The following is an 18580-nucleotide window of genomic DNA, read 5'->3' as shown; positions in this document are numbered from 1 at the left end:
AAAAGCTTTGCTAGTAACAGTTTCACCATCTTGAAACAATATGGTGGCCATACAACAGATAAACAGCACTGCTTTAGAACCTAGAATATGTTTGTACTGCAATAGAAGTTTGGACTTGATGTTCAGATTAGGTAAACAGTATACAGTAAGTATTCCATATAATCTTTTGGGAAACTCATATTATGGGAAGTAATTTAGTCCACTTCAGATTTCCATGTGGCAATTTGTATTACACTATATCTGTTACCAGCCTCCATTGAGATAGTTTATCTTGCATGTTTTGTCATAGTGATATTTTGTTAAATACTGCATTTGCCACTGAAAAAGACTCAATTAGAGTTGAAACATGTCTGGCAACAGCATATCCATGAACAGATGCTGGCAAAACTATAATATGTTATCCCTCAACTAAAACAAGACATTGGGAAAATTGACATGGACTTCTGTCATTTTATTGATGAGTTTTTGGACTATTGGATTTTTAAATTTGATATAGAGACCATCTTAATGACTGTGTTGTGTGTATACAGATATAGTTTTATTGATTGAGATATAACTCCTTATATAATTGAACAGTGTTCTCTAAGGGGATAATTATATTAAAATTATATTAAAATATATGTATATATCTGGATTCTATTTTGATGCCTTGACATATTGTTGAATCCTTATAGGATTTTGTTTTTACATGAAAAAAGTCAAAAGTCTGCTCCATTACTTAACAAACTCTTGTTTTAATGGTGGCTTTTGCTTCATTTTATGGCAATTGTTCATGCAATACTAATCTCTCTCTTGCAGAATTACCACTTTGCACTTTCTATGTGGAAATTAGGGATGCGCAGAACCAGTTCAATCGTGAACCATTTTGAACCAGTTTGAGCTGGTTCATCGAACTGACGGGCCCAGCTGATAGGTTCAACCAAACCAGTTTGCATACCCATTGTTTGGTCTGAATTTGGTTAGATTTCAGCAGAACCTCATCAAACTGTCTGTGCACACCCCTAGTGGAAACTGAGAAAGAGGAAAAACTACTCTTTTACTAGTTTTTAACCATCCTATTTGTTGTAACCATTGGCTAATATAGGGAAAACAATCCATAGTGAGGATATAAAGGTAAAGTGTGCCGTCAAGTCGATTTCGACTCCTGGCACCCACAGAGCCCTGTGGTTTTCTTTGGTAGAATACAGGAGGGGTTTACCATTGCCTCCTCCCACACAGTATGAGATGATGCCTTTCAGCATCTTCTTATATCAGTGCTGCCTGATATAGTACCAGCGGGGATTCAAACTGGCAACCTTCTGCTTGTTAGTCAAGCATTTCCGCTCTGGGCCGCTTAAGGTGACATATAGTGAGGATATAGTCACACTTTATAGAACTATCATGTTTGCCGCAATTACATCAGTGTTACACTGTTGATTCTCTTAGCAAACATATAAAGTATGAACAACACACATATATCCTTTGTATATTCCACTAGAGTTAGCAGACTTGCATCTGTTATCCGCACCTTGCATTTATGGAAGCACTAGTGTAATAGTGGTGTGCCTGCAGCAAGCATAACCGCTATGATGACACCACCTAAGTGTTCCTGTAAATGTTGATTAGGCTAACAAACAGTATTACTACAAAGAATAATCTTCTTGATTCTTTGTAAAAAGATTTGTGGAGAACTGCTCTATAAGACTTATACTCCAATCCTAAATGTATTAAGTCTGTCTTAGTCTGCACATGCTGCAGAATGAGGCAGAAGAGGGCTGATGTGATAGACTGGATTGTACCATTTCAGAGTGCAGATGGGAGATCACATGTTAAGGGGGCGGATACCTTCTTTTAAATAGAAAACTAGCACATCAGGCAAAGGGCTGGACAAGAAAATCTTTCCTCAATGGGTTAGTTATCTCTGGCGGAGAAGGTTTACAAGGGGGGGGCAATCAAAATGGTATCAAAAGCGGCATATCCTACCTTCGATCTGAACAGCCCATCTACTAACCTAGTATTCTACCACTTGATTCAGCTTCATGTGTAGACAAAACCAGCTCCCAGACTTTGAAATCAACTGCACTTACTTTTAATATTCTTAAATTCCATTAGCCCAGCTATGTGTCTGGCACATATGTTAATCAAGTGACTGTCCTTTTTCTCTGTGCCAAGTATGGAACAGATATCGGAAAGACAGAATTATGGTACAGGCAGGATCTCAGCAGAGATGTTTGAAGACCTTTATAAGTTGCCACTGTCGGCAAGCAGCAGCATTCCATCCATTCAATTAACAACTATAGAGAAATCATCTAACGTACAAAAGTCTTTGTGTTTTGATATATTTATATGAATGATGTAGGCCCAATAAAAGGTTTTGAATTGCTAGTATTTCCTGACAAATTAAAGGCAAGATGGGACTGGTAATGAAGGTGAAAGAGCATGCACTAACAAAGCCTGCCTTGCTACACTGCTGCTTTGATGTAACTCATTTTTGCCCTAAAGGAATGTTGTTATCCTATGGTGAGCCAGCAAAGAAAAATGTGTTCAAAAATCAAGGCCTTTAGAAAAGGATGTTTTGATTTGGTTGTTCTATAATACAACAGATGAGTATGACTGGAGTAAATTCTATTTTTACTTGATCGCTTTGGATGGTGATCTCAGAAAACTGTATGTATATATGTCTGTATGTATATATGTCTGTCTATCTATCTATCTATCTATACATCTTTTTAAACAAAAGTTCAAATATTTTGTCTCATTTGCTGAAATATTTAGTTATTCCATCACAGCCCCTAAAATTCTGAGACATAATTATGTTGCACATTTTTGGAGAGCACCTTTTCTTTTCAGTATCTCTCCTCTTTTTCTTTTTGGTATCAAGCCGAACAGCATGTCAAAACCTTGCTTTGCAAACAGTACAGTGGGCTGCTCTCAGAACTATTTTTAGAACAATGCTGCATCAGATTTACACATGGGGGGGGCGTGTAATGTACTTGCAGTCACTTTGGAGCAAAATAGCATTTAGCTGCATAATAATGATGTTCTAATTAGTCTTTGTCATCACTTTTATAAAAACTGTCACAGAGCAAATACCCAATGTGCATTTCACATTTTAAACAAAGGATGTAGACTCGACAAACACTGTACAAATTTTTCAAGGGAAGAAAGGAAGGAAAATGCATTGAAATCATTTGCAGTGAGGGACACAGTAGCATCACAAGCAGGTTCTCATAGTATTACTTTGTAACAATTAAAATAAAAAATAAATAATTTAGAAAGAACAAAATCCAGTCAGTATATCTACAGAAAAAAGTGATAGAACTATTGAGACTTTTCCACATTTGTTATTTTTAAAATCTTTTTTTCTCGTTACACAATTTCTTCCTATTACTGTAGGTGTGGCATTTTTACTGCTAGAAGAACTGATCAGGATCCAAAGATCTACTTAGCTTAATCTCTCAATGGGGTTGTGCTAGCTTCATAGAATGTTTGGCTTTTTAAAAATCTAATTTAATTCCCCCCCCATACCATATCACAAACAACTATTGATATTTCCTTCAGTGTCATAAGCAGATTGCCATGAGGCATGTAGGTGTTCCTGATTCTGGTTAAGAAAAATGTTTCTGGGCATACAAAACACATTTCCCAGTTCTTCAGATTCTGGCTATTTAGTTTCAGATGCTAGTGCTGCTGATGAGATGCAGTTTACAGTCCAGAGGCATACATATTAGATCCATGTTACTGTGGATCAGAATGACTTCAGTTCACATGCCAACAAACAGAAGTTTACATACCTGAGGTGTAAGAAGAAAATGGATTGTCACTTTTGACACTTCTTGACACTTCAAACCCTAACGTCTATATTTTCAATCTGGATTGGATTATAAAGAATTAAAGAATAGAGAATCAAGATACCAATTCATATACTGGCATTTAAATTCTTCCTTGCAGACAAATGAGTCATACAGGCTGCACTGATCCACATTATTTTTGACATTAGGGATATTATAGGATACTAGACAAGCTTTTTACTTATATATTATGGACCAAAAATAAACTTCCATGTACATTGATGTTCATGCAGGTCGGCTATAACAAACAATATTACAAGATCAGAGCAACCAAAATGATCAGGGGCCTGGAGCACCTTCCTTATGAGGCTAGGATACAGAATCTGGGGCTCTTTACCTTGGAAAAGAGGTGACTAAAGGGAGACATGATCAAGGTGTATAAATTATGCATGGAGTGGAGAGGATGGAGAGAGAGAAATGTTTCGCCCTCTCTCACAACACTAGAACCAGGGGTCACCCCATGAAACTGAAGGTCAGGGAATTTAGGACCAACAAGAAGAATTACTTTTTCACACAACCCATAATTAATTTATGGAATTCCTTGCCATGGGATGTGGTGATGACCACCAATTTGGATGGCTTTAAAAGGGGCTTAGACAGATTCATGGTGGACAGATCCATCAATGGCTACTAGTCTGGTGGCTGTGGGCCATCTCCAGCCTCAGCAGCAAGATGCCGCTCAATACCAGTTGCAGGGGATCAACAGCAAGAGAGAGGGCATGCACATACCTCTTGCCTATGGGCTCCCCAGAAGCATCTGGTAGGCCACTGTGTGAAACAGGATGCTGGACTAGATGGACCTTGTGCCTGATCCAGCAGGGCTGTTCTTATGTTCTTATGTAAAATACCTAATTTCCATAAAGGGCCATTATGTATGATATTAATAACTAGCAAACTGTTCAAGACTAAGATCCTTTTCTGAGTGTTGTGCCACTTTCTCTCAGCATTTCACTAGCATTAACTATGTCCAGTAAAATCCCCCATCTTCATGTAATAGAAAGGGGTAGATTAACCCTTACACAGATGGGGTACCCAAGGAGGAGAGTTCACTGCAGGGGGAAAGAGGTAGATGGCATTTGAGAAGCAGAAATTTGGAAACACTTGTGATCTGTCTCACACTATCCAATCTACCCAACAGCAAAATACCCAGGATCTAACACTGGTGGACCTAATGTCAAAGTTTTGCTCCAACCTATCCACACAGCTGGCTACATATGCTTTACTTTCTCCCATAGAAGTGAATGGAGTCCATTGACTTCTGTGTTGAAAGCAAACACAGCCTGTCATAGTAACAGACACTTTGCTAGTTTTGAACTATAAGGAGCCTTCCATAGGAACAAAGGAAGCTGCCATATACTGAGTCAGACCAATGGTCCATCTAGCTCAGTATTGTCTACAAAGACTGGCAGCGGCTTCTCCAAGTTGCAGGCAGGAATCTCTCTCAGCCCTATCTTGGAGATGCCAGAAACTTGGAACCTAGATGCTCTTCCCAGATTGACTCCATCCCCTAAGGGGAATATCTTACAGTGCTCAAATGTTTAGTCTTCCATTCATAAGTAACTAGGGCAGATCCTGCTTAGCTAAGAGGACAAGTCATACTCGCTACCACAAGACCAGCTCTCCTCCCTAACCAAAACCAGCTACCACAAAATCAGCTCTCCTCTCCTCTCTCCAGAACCTTGCTGATAGGGGCCTATTAGCTCCGATCTCTCTCCAGGATCCTACATATTTGTTCATGCAGACTTTTATTTAGACGTACAGTTTTAATAGTTTTTAATGTTGGGTTTTAAATTATTTTAATATTTTAATCATTTTAATTTTCTTTAATTTGTATTGTTTTTGTTGTACACTGCCCAGAGATGTAGGTTATGGGCAGTATATAAATACGTTAAACAAACAAACAAATAATGTCTAGTGTGTCACAAATTCTAGAAAAGAGAAGAGGACACTGCATAAAAATGATTCATAATACTCTTTCTCTTTCTCTCCCTCTCTTTCTCTCTCATGTCTCTAGGTATTTGTCTATTATTCCTTTTAACCAATTTGGTTCTTATTTTTCTAGTTGCCAGTTGCTCTTATTTAAACTGTAATGCCACTCCTTTGCTTGCAAGCAACTCTAGTATCTCAAGGATAGTGCCACTACACAAACCATAAACTGATTGTCGGTTTTCTTAAATGCCATTTGCCACAGCATCTCCAATATGTGTCTATAGACATGCTTCTTCAACTAGAATATCTTTCTTCCTGCCTCACACTTCCTCATCCATTCATCATGTTTCTTTTTTCTTTGATCTTGCCAGCACAAGTCCAGCAGTGCTGTGCCTGCTGGACTTTCTCTTTCCACTGACCTACATCATTTCTATTGGCTTTCACTGAATCAGCTTCATTACACCAATCTCCTATCTCAACCTAATTAGTATTTTCATATCTTTGTGGCTTCACGTTTTATACCATCTGCTACATCCTGCATGACTCATCACTGTAACAACAAAAATACCTCCTCATGCTAAAACGACAACAATCAAATCAGCAAATTGTCTGTTCTCTTGTCAAAATGCAGGAAGAAAAAGCTGAATATAAAGATGGCACTGAATTAATATCTAAATTGAGATATCTTTTCACATAAAATGCTCTGCTGGGGCCTGATTTCCACTCAGTTTTGGTTGGCATTAGTCCTTGAAAACTGTGCCCTAAAATATTTTTTATTTGTTTATTTATTTACATTTTATATCCCGCTCTTCCTCCAAGGAGCCCAGAGCAGTGTACTACATACTTACGTTTCTCCTCACAACTCTGTGATGTAGGTTAGGCTGAGAGAGAAGTGACTGGCCCAGAGTCACCCAGCAAGTATCATGGCTGAATGGGGATCAATGGGGTTAAGCAAGTATCATGGCTGAATGAGGATTTGAACTCGGGTCTCCCCGGTCCTATTAAGCTGATGTTGCTATAGTCTTAAAACTGAATTAATCCCAAATCATTTCTAACATGCAATGTTTTTAGTACACACCAGCCCACTCATGATATACAATCTGAAGTGCCAGCTTAAAATACATGCAAACATATTTGCAAGAAGATTTATGTGCATACCTATTTAAAGAAAAGAAGCACATTTGGCCCCACTGCCTTCGAGTTTTGCTGAAGCTAAATCTTTGCAATAAAGGGAGTGAACAATGCAGTCCTTCTAAAGTGACATATGGACCAGTGACATATGGACCAGTATCATGCACGTTGACTCAGAAGTAAATCCAGGTGAATTTGATGCTTGGGTTCCAAACAGCTACTTTAGGTACACCCAAGGGTCTGGGCATGCCTAGCAGGGCCAATCAGAGAGGTGGCCAGGATGGCCATTTGGCTTAGGCCTCAAGCTCAAAGGGGGCCTCACATGTATTAACTTTTTTATATTTGGTAAGTTTTGCAACTTGTTTTTATGAGCATCCCTATTGGACCAAATTGTGAAATATTCTCATTCTCTCTCTCTCTCTCTCTCTCTCTCTCTCTCTCTCTCTCTCTCTCTCTCTCTGGGTGCGGGGGGCATTTGTTTTGTTGTCATGGGTCATCATTTCATTTTTGTTTTTTAAATCATGGCCAGGGGCCTCAAAAACTGGAAATGGCATGAGCCTCTCTGGACCTCTGAGAGGGCCTAATGCCAAGCCAGACTGTAGATGTTTTTCTTTAAACAGCAGTCTCTCATTTCACACCTGCCTTTAAAGTCAGTCAAGGAGCTTTAAAGTCAGTCAAGCTTTAAAGCCAGCATGGTGTAGTGGCTAGAGTGCTGGACTAGGACTGGGGAGACCCGAGTTCAAATCCCCATTCAGCCATGAAACTAGCTGGGTGGCTCTGGACCAGTCACTTCTCTCTCAGCCTACTTCACAGGGTTGTTGTGATGAGAAACTTAAGGATGTAGTACATTGCTCTGGGCTCCTTGGAGGAAGAGCGGGATATAAAATGTAATAATAATAATAATAATAATACTTTTAAGGGTTGTGTCAGAGCTGGCTTTCCCTTATGGAGACCACATTTCTGTCTCCTGGGCACAGGGCTCCAGCTCACATCTCCTGTTTCTTATTGGCTGGGTTTCCAGCCAATCAAAAGAATCTCAGCGTACCAGAAAATCTCAGTTGCCGAGCCAAGCCAGCATGCTGCAGTGGAGCATGTCATGACAACTCAAGGGCCTTATTTTGCAAATTTTCACTGCTCCCGCCTCCTGGATCCGTGTAGCGATAGACCAACGTTCATCCAGGATTGTGAATCTTAGATCTTAACTCAACTGATTGATCCTGGTGAAATGTGAGGTGTTTACAGCACAGATCTGGAATTGACTAAAATGTCTGAGGTATCATGGCACACTCCAGAGAAGTGTGTGCGGCTTGGGCCATGGGATTTTTCAACCAACTGGGATTCTTTTGATCCTGAGACGAGGGATGTGCACGAACTGGTCTGCAGGCCATTGTAGAGGCCTGCGAACCGGTTCGCGCGTGGCCGGTCCAGCGGTTCAACGCCAGGGGGGTCGCTTTAAGGGTGGGGGGGTTGTACTTACCCCTCCCACCACTTTTCCCCCTCCAGCGCTCCATTTGTGAATAAAAATTTTGGGGTGGCAGTGTTCCTCCCTGCCGCCCCTGCCCCCTTGTTGTCTGCCCAAATTACGGAAGTAACTGCGGCGCATGCACGCGCTGCCGACACTGAGACCCTGCCCTTTGTATCACTGCTTCCCACTGAACAACCATAAAACGATGCCGGCTGTGACTTTCCTACATTCTTTTTGTCCACATAGCACACATCCATCCAAATGTGTTGTGTGCAGTGCTATAATACTGTCTGGGGATGGGGACAATAGTACTGCATGTATGCAGAAGGACCTAGATTCAATCCCTGGTCTCTCCAGTTTGGGCTGGGGAAGACCCATGCCTGAAATGTCGAGGAGCTGCTGCCAGTCAGTGTAGACACAGAGAATAGTGAACTAGGTAGACCAATAGTCTGACTTGGTGTAAGGTAGATTCCTATGTGTCTACGTATAAATAATCTGGTCCTGTGGCATTTCATTTGTTTTGTGGCCTGTGGGTGGCTACCATGTAGGCCTCCAAACTGATGAGCTATGGGAAGTTCGGACAATGGAGGTGCAATGGGTTCTTCCTGGCAGTTCACTTGTATACTGTGTGTGGGAAGACATTTGGGCTACGTTCTGTGATGCATCATGCTATCTCAGCAATTGCTGTATGTCACTTCCTGCCATCCATTCTTAGCTAATGTATAGGCTTCATCAGTGAGTGCCATCATGACTAGTGAGTGGCAGCACAGTTGCCAGGGTCTCTGTGGGAATGGCTGTCAATCTTGCTTTACAACTTCTTGTTTCTAATGCAAATTACTGTGCAGACTGCATTGCTTCTAGAAGTACATACATTTTCATTGCTGTTGGTGTAGTGGCCTCCTAGCATAAGAGGACCATAGGATCAGCCTGTAAGATCTCTTCAGTGAAACCAGCTAATTTAGTATGCAAACCTAAGGCAAGCTCCTGAAATCGTTTAGGTAGACGATGGGGAAATGGATGTCAAGAATAAATATGCTAGTCCCTCTCCCCATCCTCTACCCTGTCTTCAAGCTTTCTAGGACTGCATGGAAGTTCATTCAGAAATGTTCTCTCTTGCTCTCTCCCTATTTTCAGTCATGGTTATTCTTCCATGGACTTTCACTGCTCTTAATGGGGGATGGGGTAAATTTATGTGAATTAGGAGGCATATTAACCCACAACAAAAATCCAAATCTGGTGGTGCAAGTAAACATCCTTTTATAGAACCACTGACATATCCTAATGTTTGGAGCATCTGTAGAACTTAGGAGCCATATAATAACTTAGAATAACTGTATTCAGCCATGCATATACTTTCTGGGGAGTTTTTTTTAGTCCCTGAACACATGATGCCTACTTCTAATGCATAGCATTTAATGATTTCATATCCAGCTAGTTTGAGTATGGATATACTGTACAGCAAACACAGTGCTGCATCCCAGTGCAGGATTCACAGTCTGCAATGTGTTTTTAATGTCTCTTCAGAACTTTTCATGAAAGTACATTATCATATTAGCACACTTATAAGAAGTATTTATCTCCTCCAGAAAGTTGTGGTTGATGTCTCCTTTGGAGAGGTTTAACTGGGGGTGAACCACTGTTCAGTGCAATGTACAGACTTTTGCCCTGTTCATATTTCATTCAGGTTTCATAACCTTCTTCAGAAAAGTATTTCCTAACAAAATGCTATTTCTTAATGTGTGTAATCTAACAATGCTTTTAGTTTGTTTTTGCATGGCTATCAAGAAAGCCTAAATCCATTCTCCATTATAATAAGTTGGATAATTGCCTTTCTGCAGTCTACACTGAATATATTCTCATAATGGGCACACTTAGTGATGGCAATTTTCATTGTATATTTTTTATTATTATAGTAATGGTTGACCAAAGTAAGATTGCTGTCCCATCTCACTCCTGTTTCTCTTTTCATTTGCCAATAATTCAGTAACTGGAAAGAGAGCTCTCCAAGAACATTAAAGAAATCATTACGACATCAGTAAGCAGTAAGCATGTGCCTCCCACTGAAATCACACAGGGATAGTTGTTTTCACCTTAATCAGCAACTAAAAGCCTTGTGACATCTTAAAGACTGATCGATTTGTTGTGGCATCAGTTTTTGTGGCCTAGAGCCCACATCATCAGATAAAAGAAGTGTTAGCTGACAGATGGGTACAGAAAAGAGGGATAATGCAAACTGTGGAACTAGAAGGTTGTGAAATGCAAAAGGTCCACCAGTTGGTCCGTGACATTTCCATGCAAAGCTCAAACGTATACAAGGTAAGAAATGATCCATTCACAGCAGGAATCACTGTTGATAATATCTTCCTAGCTATGTTAACCTAATTAAACACCTGTGGTGGGAGATTATTGCTGTTGTGATTGGGTCACTTCTTATCTTGCGTATATTTGAACTTTGTACAGAAATGTCATACACCTACCAGTAAACCTCTTGCATTTTATAGTTCTTTGTCTCCACTATTTACATTTTTTCCTACCTCAACGTGCTTCTCTCTCTCTGTCAATTGAGGATAATATTTAATGCTTTTTGGTGAAGTGTGCTCTGGTGTCTGGAAAACTGTATTCCATCACAAATCTGTTAGTCTTTAAGATGCCACGGAACTCTCTACATAGAAATAAATGAGACTGTAAATTGCTTAATGTTGGCTGGATTGTGTGTTTTGTTTTTAGAACACTAACAAGCCATTCTTGACTTAACAGAACTCCAGTGCTGCAACATTTAGCTGTTATTCTGCAACCAGTATTTAAAATATGTTGCAAAATCAAATGTTCTTGAGATGGGAGGGGTCCACTTGCTCCTTTCTTTTGCTGTTGCTGTCATTCTAGACTGGTGTGACATACCCTCCTTGCCAGCTTCTCTTAAATGAATCTATTGAAAAAATAGAAAATAAAAAGGTTTCCTAATTGAGCAGAGGCACAATTCATAAGAACATAAGAATTGCCCTGCTGGATCAGGCCCAAGGCCCATCTAGTCCAGCATCCTGTTTCACACAGTGGTCCACCAGATGCCACTGGAAGCCTACAGGCAGGAGTTGAGGGCATGCCCCCTTTTCTGCTGTTACTCCCTTGCAAATGGTATTCAGAGGCATCCTGCCTCTGAGGCCTGTAGCCCTCCAACTAGTAGCTGTTGATAGACCTCCCCGCCATGAAGTTATCTAAATCCCCATTAAAGCCATCCAGGTTGTTGGCTGTCACCACATCTTGTGGCAGAGAATTCCACAAGTTGATTATGTGTTGTGTGAAAAAGTATTTCCATTGGCTGGTCCTAAATTTCCTGGCAATCAATTTCATGGGATGACCCCTGGTTCTAGTGTTATGTGAAAGGGGAAAACATTTCTCTCTATCCACCTTCTCCACACACCATGCATGATTTTATAGACCTCTATCATGTCTCCCCGCAGTTGTCTTTTTTCTAAACTAAAATGCCCCAGGTGTTGTGGCCTTGCTGCATAAGGAAGATCATCTAGGCCTCTGATCATCTTGGTTACCCTCTTCTGCACCTTTTCCAGTTCTACAATGTCATTCTTTAGTTGTGGTGACCAGAATTGTACACAGTACTCCAAGTGTGGCTGCATCATAGTTTTAAATAAGGGCAATATAATATTAGCAGTTTTATTATCAATCCCCTTCCTAATGATCACGAGCATGGAACTGGCCTTTTTCACAGCTGCCGCACATTGAGTCAACACTTTCAATGAGCTGTCCACCATGACCCCAAGATCCCTCTCCTGGTCAGTCACCAACAGCTCAGATCCCATCCAATCATTTATAAACAAATTAATCTAGCCAGGATTCTTTATGTGGCTAATTGGCGATTACAAGCAGTTCCAACCTTGGATGAATGACTATTAAAGTTATGGGAATATGCCTCTATGTCTAAGATTACAGCTTATTTAAGGAACAATTCAGATGAATTATTTGCTCTAACTTGGGAACCTTTTATAAATTTTAATACAGCATCTGGTCAACATCCACACTCAGGATTTGGGGTTTTTTTTAGTATGAGATTGATTAATTCATGTTCTTTCTCTGCAATATCTGATACAAGGGGGAGAGTTGGCAAGGGAGAGTAGTTGAATCTTGGATTGTTACTTAAAATTTCTGGAAGTTCAAGAGATGTATACAAGCTATTTTTATTTTTTAATAAACAAAAATTATGTTGAATGTTTATACACACACACATACAAATTAATCTAATCAATTCATTGACGAACTTCAAACGCAAGGATAATAATTCTTATTTCAATCCTTTCCATGCATCATCTGTAAATATTTCATGATAGAGCTATCTGTGTTACTACTGTTAGAAAGTTAGAAATGCAGAAAAATTAAAGTGGGAAAATGTAAGTTCAGAGTTGAAGTACAAGGCTAGGACAATCAAAAAAGTGTGTGAGGCATGGGAGATATGAAGCCCCTGCTAACTGGACAAAGAGGCACCTTTTAAAGTGGTGAGTGGTGACTCTCTTATATTTAGCATGGGGAGAGCCAGTGGCTCTGTCCAACCCCAGCACAGCATCCTTCCAGTGGCTGTTGCTGGTGTCTCTTTTTAGACTATGAACCCTTAGGGCACAAGGAAGCACCTTATTTATTTATATATTTATTTATTTATAAAGCATCTTATTTTATATAAGTTATTCCTATATAAACAGCTTTGAGAATTTTTTTGTTGAAAAGCGCTAAATAAATAATAGTAATAATATATTTGTTGTCACCAGACAGTTGTAATTCTTTCAAGGTAGCTGTGAAGGTTGTGAAAGAGTTCAGAATGCCCTTTGGCTCACAACTTCTGCTGTCAGTGCAGATTGTGCATGTTTATTCATAAGGAAAATAATTAAATGTATATTTATGGTCCACTGGAGCTTATTGTATTAACCCATCTACTAGCATTCAGGGATTTTATTACTATTTCTATTATTCAGCCTAGGCATTTGGTTTATCATTTATTAGTTACTTTTTCAAGCCTGCCTGAATTTGATTAAATAACAAAAAATATTAACTAGTAGTGATGATGATGATGATAATGATGATGATGATGGTATAAAGATCAAAGAATATGGTAGGAGCTACGTCGTCAGTCCTTTGGCAACAATGACCTCATGCACCCTCTAGCTTGATGGTGCCGCCGTGCTTAATCTTTCCACTGAAACTGTTCGTGTCATGACACGAGTCTCCATTCCTCGCACACACGCATAATTTTTGGGGAAAGACTACAATTCCCAGTGTGCCGTTCGATCTCCGCGCGAATAGAGGGGTGAAGGGAGGTGGTGGTGGTGGTGGGGAAACGTTGGGAGTGAAGGAGCCGAGTACGGCCGGAGACATTGGAGAACTTGCGCGCATGCGAAATAAAGCCGTTCGAGAGAGTCTCAGCGCCGGAGCCTTATTCACAGAGGGACTTTACGTATGGTTCTGTGCGCATGGATCCGTTCTGCCTTAGGAGAGAGTGCTACGTGGGTTGCGCAACGTTATTGTGAATGGGGAAGGCGGGTTGTATGTATCCCTGTATGTGTGTGTGGTAGTTGGTAGTGGCGGCGGCGGTGGGCGGAGGATGATGTCAGCCTGCGAATGTCAACAATGTAGCGATTGAGGGGAGTAGGCGGTGTTCCATTGGGAAGAGCGCGAGCCACGGGGAGAGTCAGTGGAACCAACAGAACGGGGGCACCAGAAGCAGCAACAATACGACGACGCCGGGCTGCACCGAAGCACTGAGTCGCCGCCGCCGCCGCCGCCTTGTGCAGACAGCCCCCGAGCATTGCAGCGGCGGAGCAATTCTTGTGTGGTTTCTACCTTTCTCCCCACATCCCTGTTGCTGCTGCTGCTGTAGCTTCCTCCTCCTCCTCCAGTTTCCCTCTCCACTTCCCCGCCCCCTCCCTTTTATATGTCTCTCCCCCCCCCCTTCTCCTCTGCAAGACTTTGCTTCGTGAGGCAGCTGGGTTTTTTTATTTTTATTTTTTATTTTATTAAAGAAAAGCAATCGGCATGTGACGTGCGTCGTCTTTAGGTGCAAATTTTCTACAGACAACCTCAGCAACAACAAGAGCCCTCAGCAAGATTCACTCTCCCTCCCCCTCAAAACGTTTGCAAGAGAGCGCGGGGAGCTATCGAAAGTTACATTGATTGAAGGTGAGTGTCGCTGGCTCGCGCTCTCCCTCTGGTTCCCTCCATCCTAAGGATGGAGATGAAGTTTGGCATTGTGTGCAGATGGGGCGAGGGGCTGGCTTTCTGAGAGACAGCCTCCGAAAGAATGTGATATATATAGATATATATAATTATATGTGTTATATATAATATATATTATTTATTATAAACTCTCTCTCTCTATGCTGACGGAAGAGCTCCTTGAAAAGCAAAGGAGACAAAACGTTGCATAACTGGAAGCGTGTCTGAAATGATCCGAAGCCTGTTGGTTGTGTTGTAGTCCTGCTGCGGTTGGCGACCGGCACCGGTTTGTCTCTATCGCAGCACCCGCGAAAGGGTGGCTTTTATAGGTGGCAGGGTGGGTGGGGAGGAGCAAAGTGGAGGTGTGTGCCTGGGTGAGTGTGTCGGAGGGAGGCCTGTCTTATGGTGGGCATTTTCAGTTTCTTGGATGCTTCCATCATCCCCACACACCAGGGGAAAGTGGTGACTGCCTAGTGCATGCCCTGGGATGGGTGTTTTGAGCAAGCCGCAGGAGGAGGAGCTCCGGATAGTAAGTCAGGCTCGGCGGGGGGAGGAACGGGACGCCTCTTGTTTTGCGCGAGCAGCTGTCAGCTCGCAAGGCCTTTTTTTTAACGACCTGGGGAGGGGGTAGTTCTCAGGGAAAATATTTCTGGCCTTGTGCACCTCCCTCCTGGTGTTTTCGTGGCATTCCCGTCTTTTCTGTGTTGCAATAGCGACTTGATGGCTCTCAAATGGAAAACCTCGGAATGGCTTAAATAAAGGAAGAGTTCTGCTGCCGAGGAGGGGAAAAGAGCTACCGGCATTGCGTTTAACATCTAGTGGCATAATAGCGAGGGGAGGGGGGGGAATGGGTTTGTTGTATGTTTGTTCAGTCTGGGTGGCTAAATGTTTCCTGCCAGATTCCCTATTAAAACCATCCAGGCTAGGCATATAAAGCTTTTTCTTCTCATTATCCCTGCTGCTTCTGCCCTCATTCTTCCATTGGGGTTTCCTATTCATAATTCAGTGTGTGTATTGTGATGCCAATCTGGTCACTGTCCGGACTTCAGTCTTTCCTCCCGCTCTTTCCCATTTTGGGATAGTGGTGTTAGCTTGGTGGTGTGCACAAGCACAGATCGCAGTTTGGAAGCTACAGTATGCTATATTAAGTTCTTGTCTATTAAGAGACAACTGACTTCCAACTCTGGTTGTATCTTTCTGTGGATTGTCTTGAAGTGAAATTCACCATCTATCTTTCCCTGAGACTTGGAGCATGCATTTGCAAAAATATATGGTTGGCTGTGCAGGAGTGTGCATGCTTGGGACATCAACATAGATTACTTCACTTATGGCGCATATTCAGACCAGGATTCAAAATAATTTAATTACCAATCTCCTTGTAGCAAGCAAGACTTTCCTTTTTAAATTTTCTGTGACAAGAGTTGAATGATGATTTTCGCCTTATATTACAATAGGTAATTTTCAGCTTATGCCATGGTTTTAAGAGCTGTTTCTCTGTCAATTTTAATCTGTTGCACAGCGAAGGGTAATTATTTCCCACCAAAATATCTTACTTGCCTAGTAGGATCCTAAAAGAAGATAATGCTTAATGAAAGATGGTGTATTTTTATTCTTCTTCCCTCTTTCTCTTTGGAGAGAGATGTTAACAGCGATAGTGATTTTCCCAGATCATTAAAATGTAACATGTAGACCAGGCAGCAGCTAGCTGCAAAGACTGGCTGTCATGAAATAAGCTAAGTGTGAAATCATGCCTCTCCTTTTGTGGATCAGGCTATTTTTATAGTACAGCAGGCGTCTTTCTTAAAACGCGTCAGTTATTGTGAGGTCATCAGGCTCTGTATTATTGAAGCCCAGGCAGATCTGAAGTAAACTTGTTTTTTGAGAGAACCTGAGCCCACTGGATCCGTCCAAGGGTCCATCAAGTCCAGCTTTCTGTCTCCCATGGTGGCCAACCAAATTTCTGTAGGAAGCCCATAAGCAGGGCATGAGGCAACAGCCCTCTTTTGCTGTTGGCCGCCAAGCAAGTGTGGTGAGAAGGGTGCTGTCTCGGAAAAATGAAGTCCCACATAGTTTTCATGACTAGCCAGTGATAGAAGATAACTACTATTATATATTGTTCTCCAACAAAGTTCTCAAAGCAACTTACATGCGGGGTGGGGGGGGGAGATGGTTCCCTGACTGCAAAAGGCTTATGATTTAAAAAGAAGCACAAGGAAGAATCCAGCAACAGTCATTAGATTCTGTGCCAAGGAGGTTGAAAATAAATGAGGTTTAAATGAATCAGTTTATTTCAAGATAGTAAATGTGAGGCAAAAATGATACTAATTGCCAAGTAAGATATCCGTATTTTTTTAAAAGGTTGATAAATGATTGTGTTGTCATATTTGCTGTTACAGGCTAAGAGCCCAGATACAGAACTTTGGGGCAGTCTACAAACTTGGAAAAAAACCACATTTATTAGACTTTTTATAATATATTCAATGCGTTTTATGCAGCACAGTCCTATGTGTGCTTACTCATGTGAAAGCCCCACTTAATTCATAGAAGCGTACTCCCTAGTATGAGTGCTTATGATTGCAGGCTGAGGCCCTAAATGGAATATGTATGTGTTCTCTGAAGTTCTGAGAGGCTATGTAAACTACTTATACTTGGTGCAGGGCAGCCCTCTAAGGCATGCCCTATAAGGCCCTCTAAGGCATGCGCATGTGCCCCCTAAGGCATGTGCGTGCGCTCAAAAGTTTTTTGATGTCTGCTCAGTAAATTTTAGAACCCGAAATTTTAGATCAGGAAGGCCCCACTCTGAATGCATGTGCACACACAGTGCCTTAATGCTACTGCCCAGAACAAAACTCAATCCACACACAGATGAAAAAAATTAGAGAGAACACTGGTGCAGGGCAAAACTATACCTGGTGCTACACAGTTTGTCTAGGACACTGAGCAAATAATGATTTTAAATGTTGCTTCTGCCGTGAATTCACCAGGTGTTCTTAGGCAAGCCACGGTCTCCAGCATACTATATTCTCCAACACAGTATCCCCCACCCCCACTGTAATATATGGGGATAATATTGTCCTATGTTTTTAGAGGATAGGAAAAGCTATTTAAATGCCATTTTTTAACCTTCTTGAAGCTTGTTTTTACGTTCAACAGATGCCTTTCTGAGGAGGAAAAGGGAGGAAATTTGATGTATTTGAGATCATACAGTTGATGTAGTGTGTGTATGTTTGTGATTGCGTGTGTGTGTTTGTGGGGGGGTGACATAGAGGAGCACATAAACATCAGAATGCTGCACTGATAAGTAAATATAAATATATAAAATATGTCTCCACATTACAACCAAACTGAGATGTGCAAAAAATCAACCAAAATTCTTAGAGGAAAAAGCAAAGTGCCCTCCCTTGAATTACAAGCGTGAGAATGAGAGTTTGGATTGTATGCTTGTATTCCCAGCTCTGAGGATAACTTGTTTTGTGGCATGCTTCATTTTCTCAAGCTGCACAGGCAGTGCCTTTAGCAATGTTATGAAGATGATTGATGTTTTCAAAGCAGTTAAGAGATCTGTTGATGAGCAATACTGTAGAAGTTCAAGCAGTGTTGAGCTAGAATCCAGCCGTAGTTAACTCTGGAAGGTATGCGTCCCTACAGGTTGAGGTGTGGGGAGGATGACTGCATACTGCTGCTCTAATTTGTCACTAGATAACCTGGTGGGAAACTTGCAGTGCAATTCTGTGCATGTTTACTGTGTATATCTTGCAGTGCAATTCTGTGCAAGTCTCACTCTTACTTCCAGGTAAGTCTGCTACACTTAACAGAAGGTAAGCCCCACTGAGACTTATTTCTGATTAAACATGCATAGAATTGCACTGCATGTTTCCCACCAGGTTATCTAGTGAAACATACATAGACTTGCGTTATAAGTTAGTAAACTCAGGAAGTTAGGTTTATCTGCATAAACTTAACACTTAAGCCCTGTTCAGACATTATGTTGTACCTGTGTTCAGATGTTTGT

General features: G+C 41.3%; 1 protein-coding gene across 3 annotated transcripts in view; it reads left to right on the top strand.

Moving 5' to 3' along the window:
• Positions 1-13775: 13775 nt before the first annotated feature.
• The window catches only part of BACH2 (BTB domain and CNC homolog 2), a 265324-nt gene continuing 260519 nt past the window's right edge, over positions 13776-18580 (top strand). For 2 of the 3 annotated variants that reach the window (XM_053287404.1, XM_053287400.1), the window contains exon 1: positions 13776-14532. The gene's annotated coding sequence lies outside the window, so the exon portion shown is untranslated. Of the gene's footprint in view, positions 14533-14929; positions 15098-18580 lie in introns of those variants that run through there. The other variant, XM_053287401.1, reaches the window with a different exon arrangement.

This window comes from Hemicordylus capensis, chromosome 1 (genome assembly GCF_027244095.1).
Source record: "Hemicordylus capensis ecotype Gifberg chromosome 1, rHemCap1.1.pri, whole genome shotgun sequence".
Taxonomy (NCBI): Eukaryota; Metazoa; Chordata; class Lepidosauria; order Squamata; family Cordylidae; genus Hemicordylus; species Hemicordylus capensis.
This window is presented reverse-complemented; position numbering and strand designations above follow the sequence as displayed.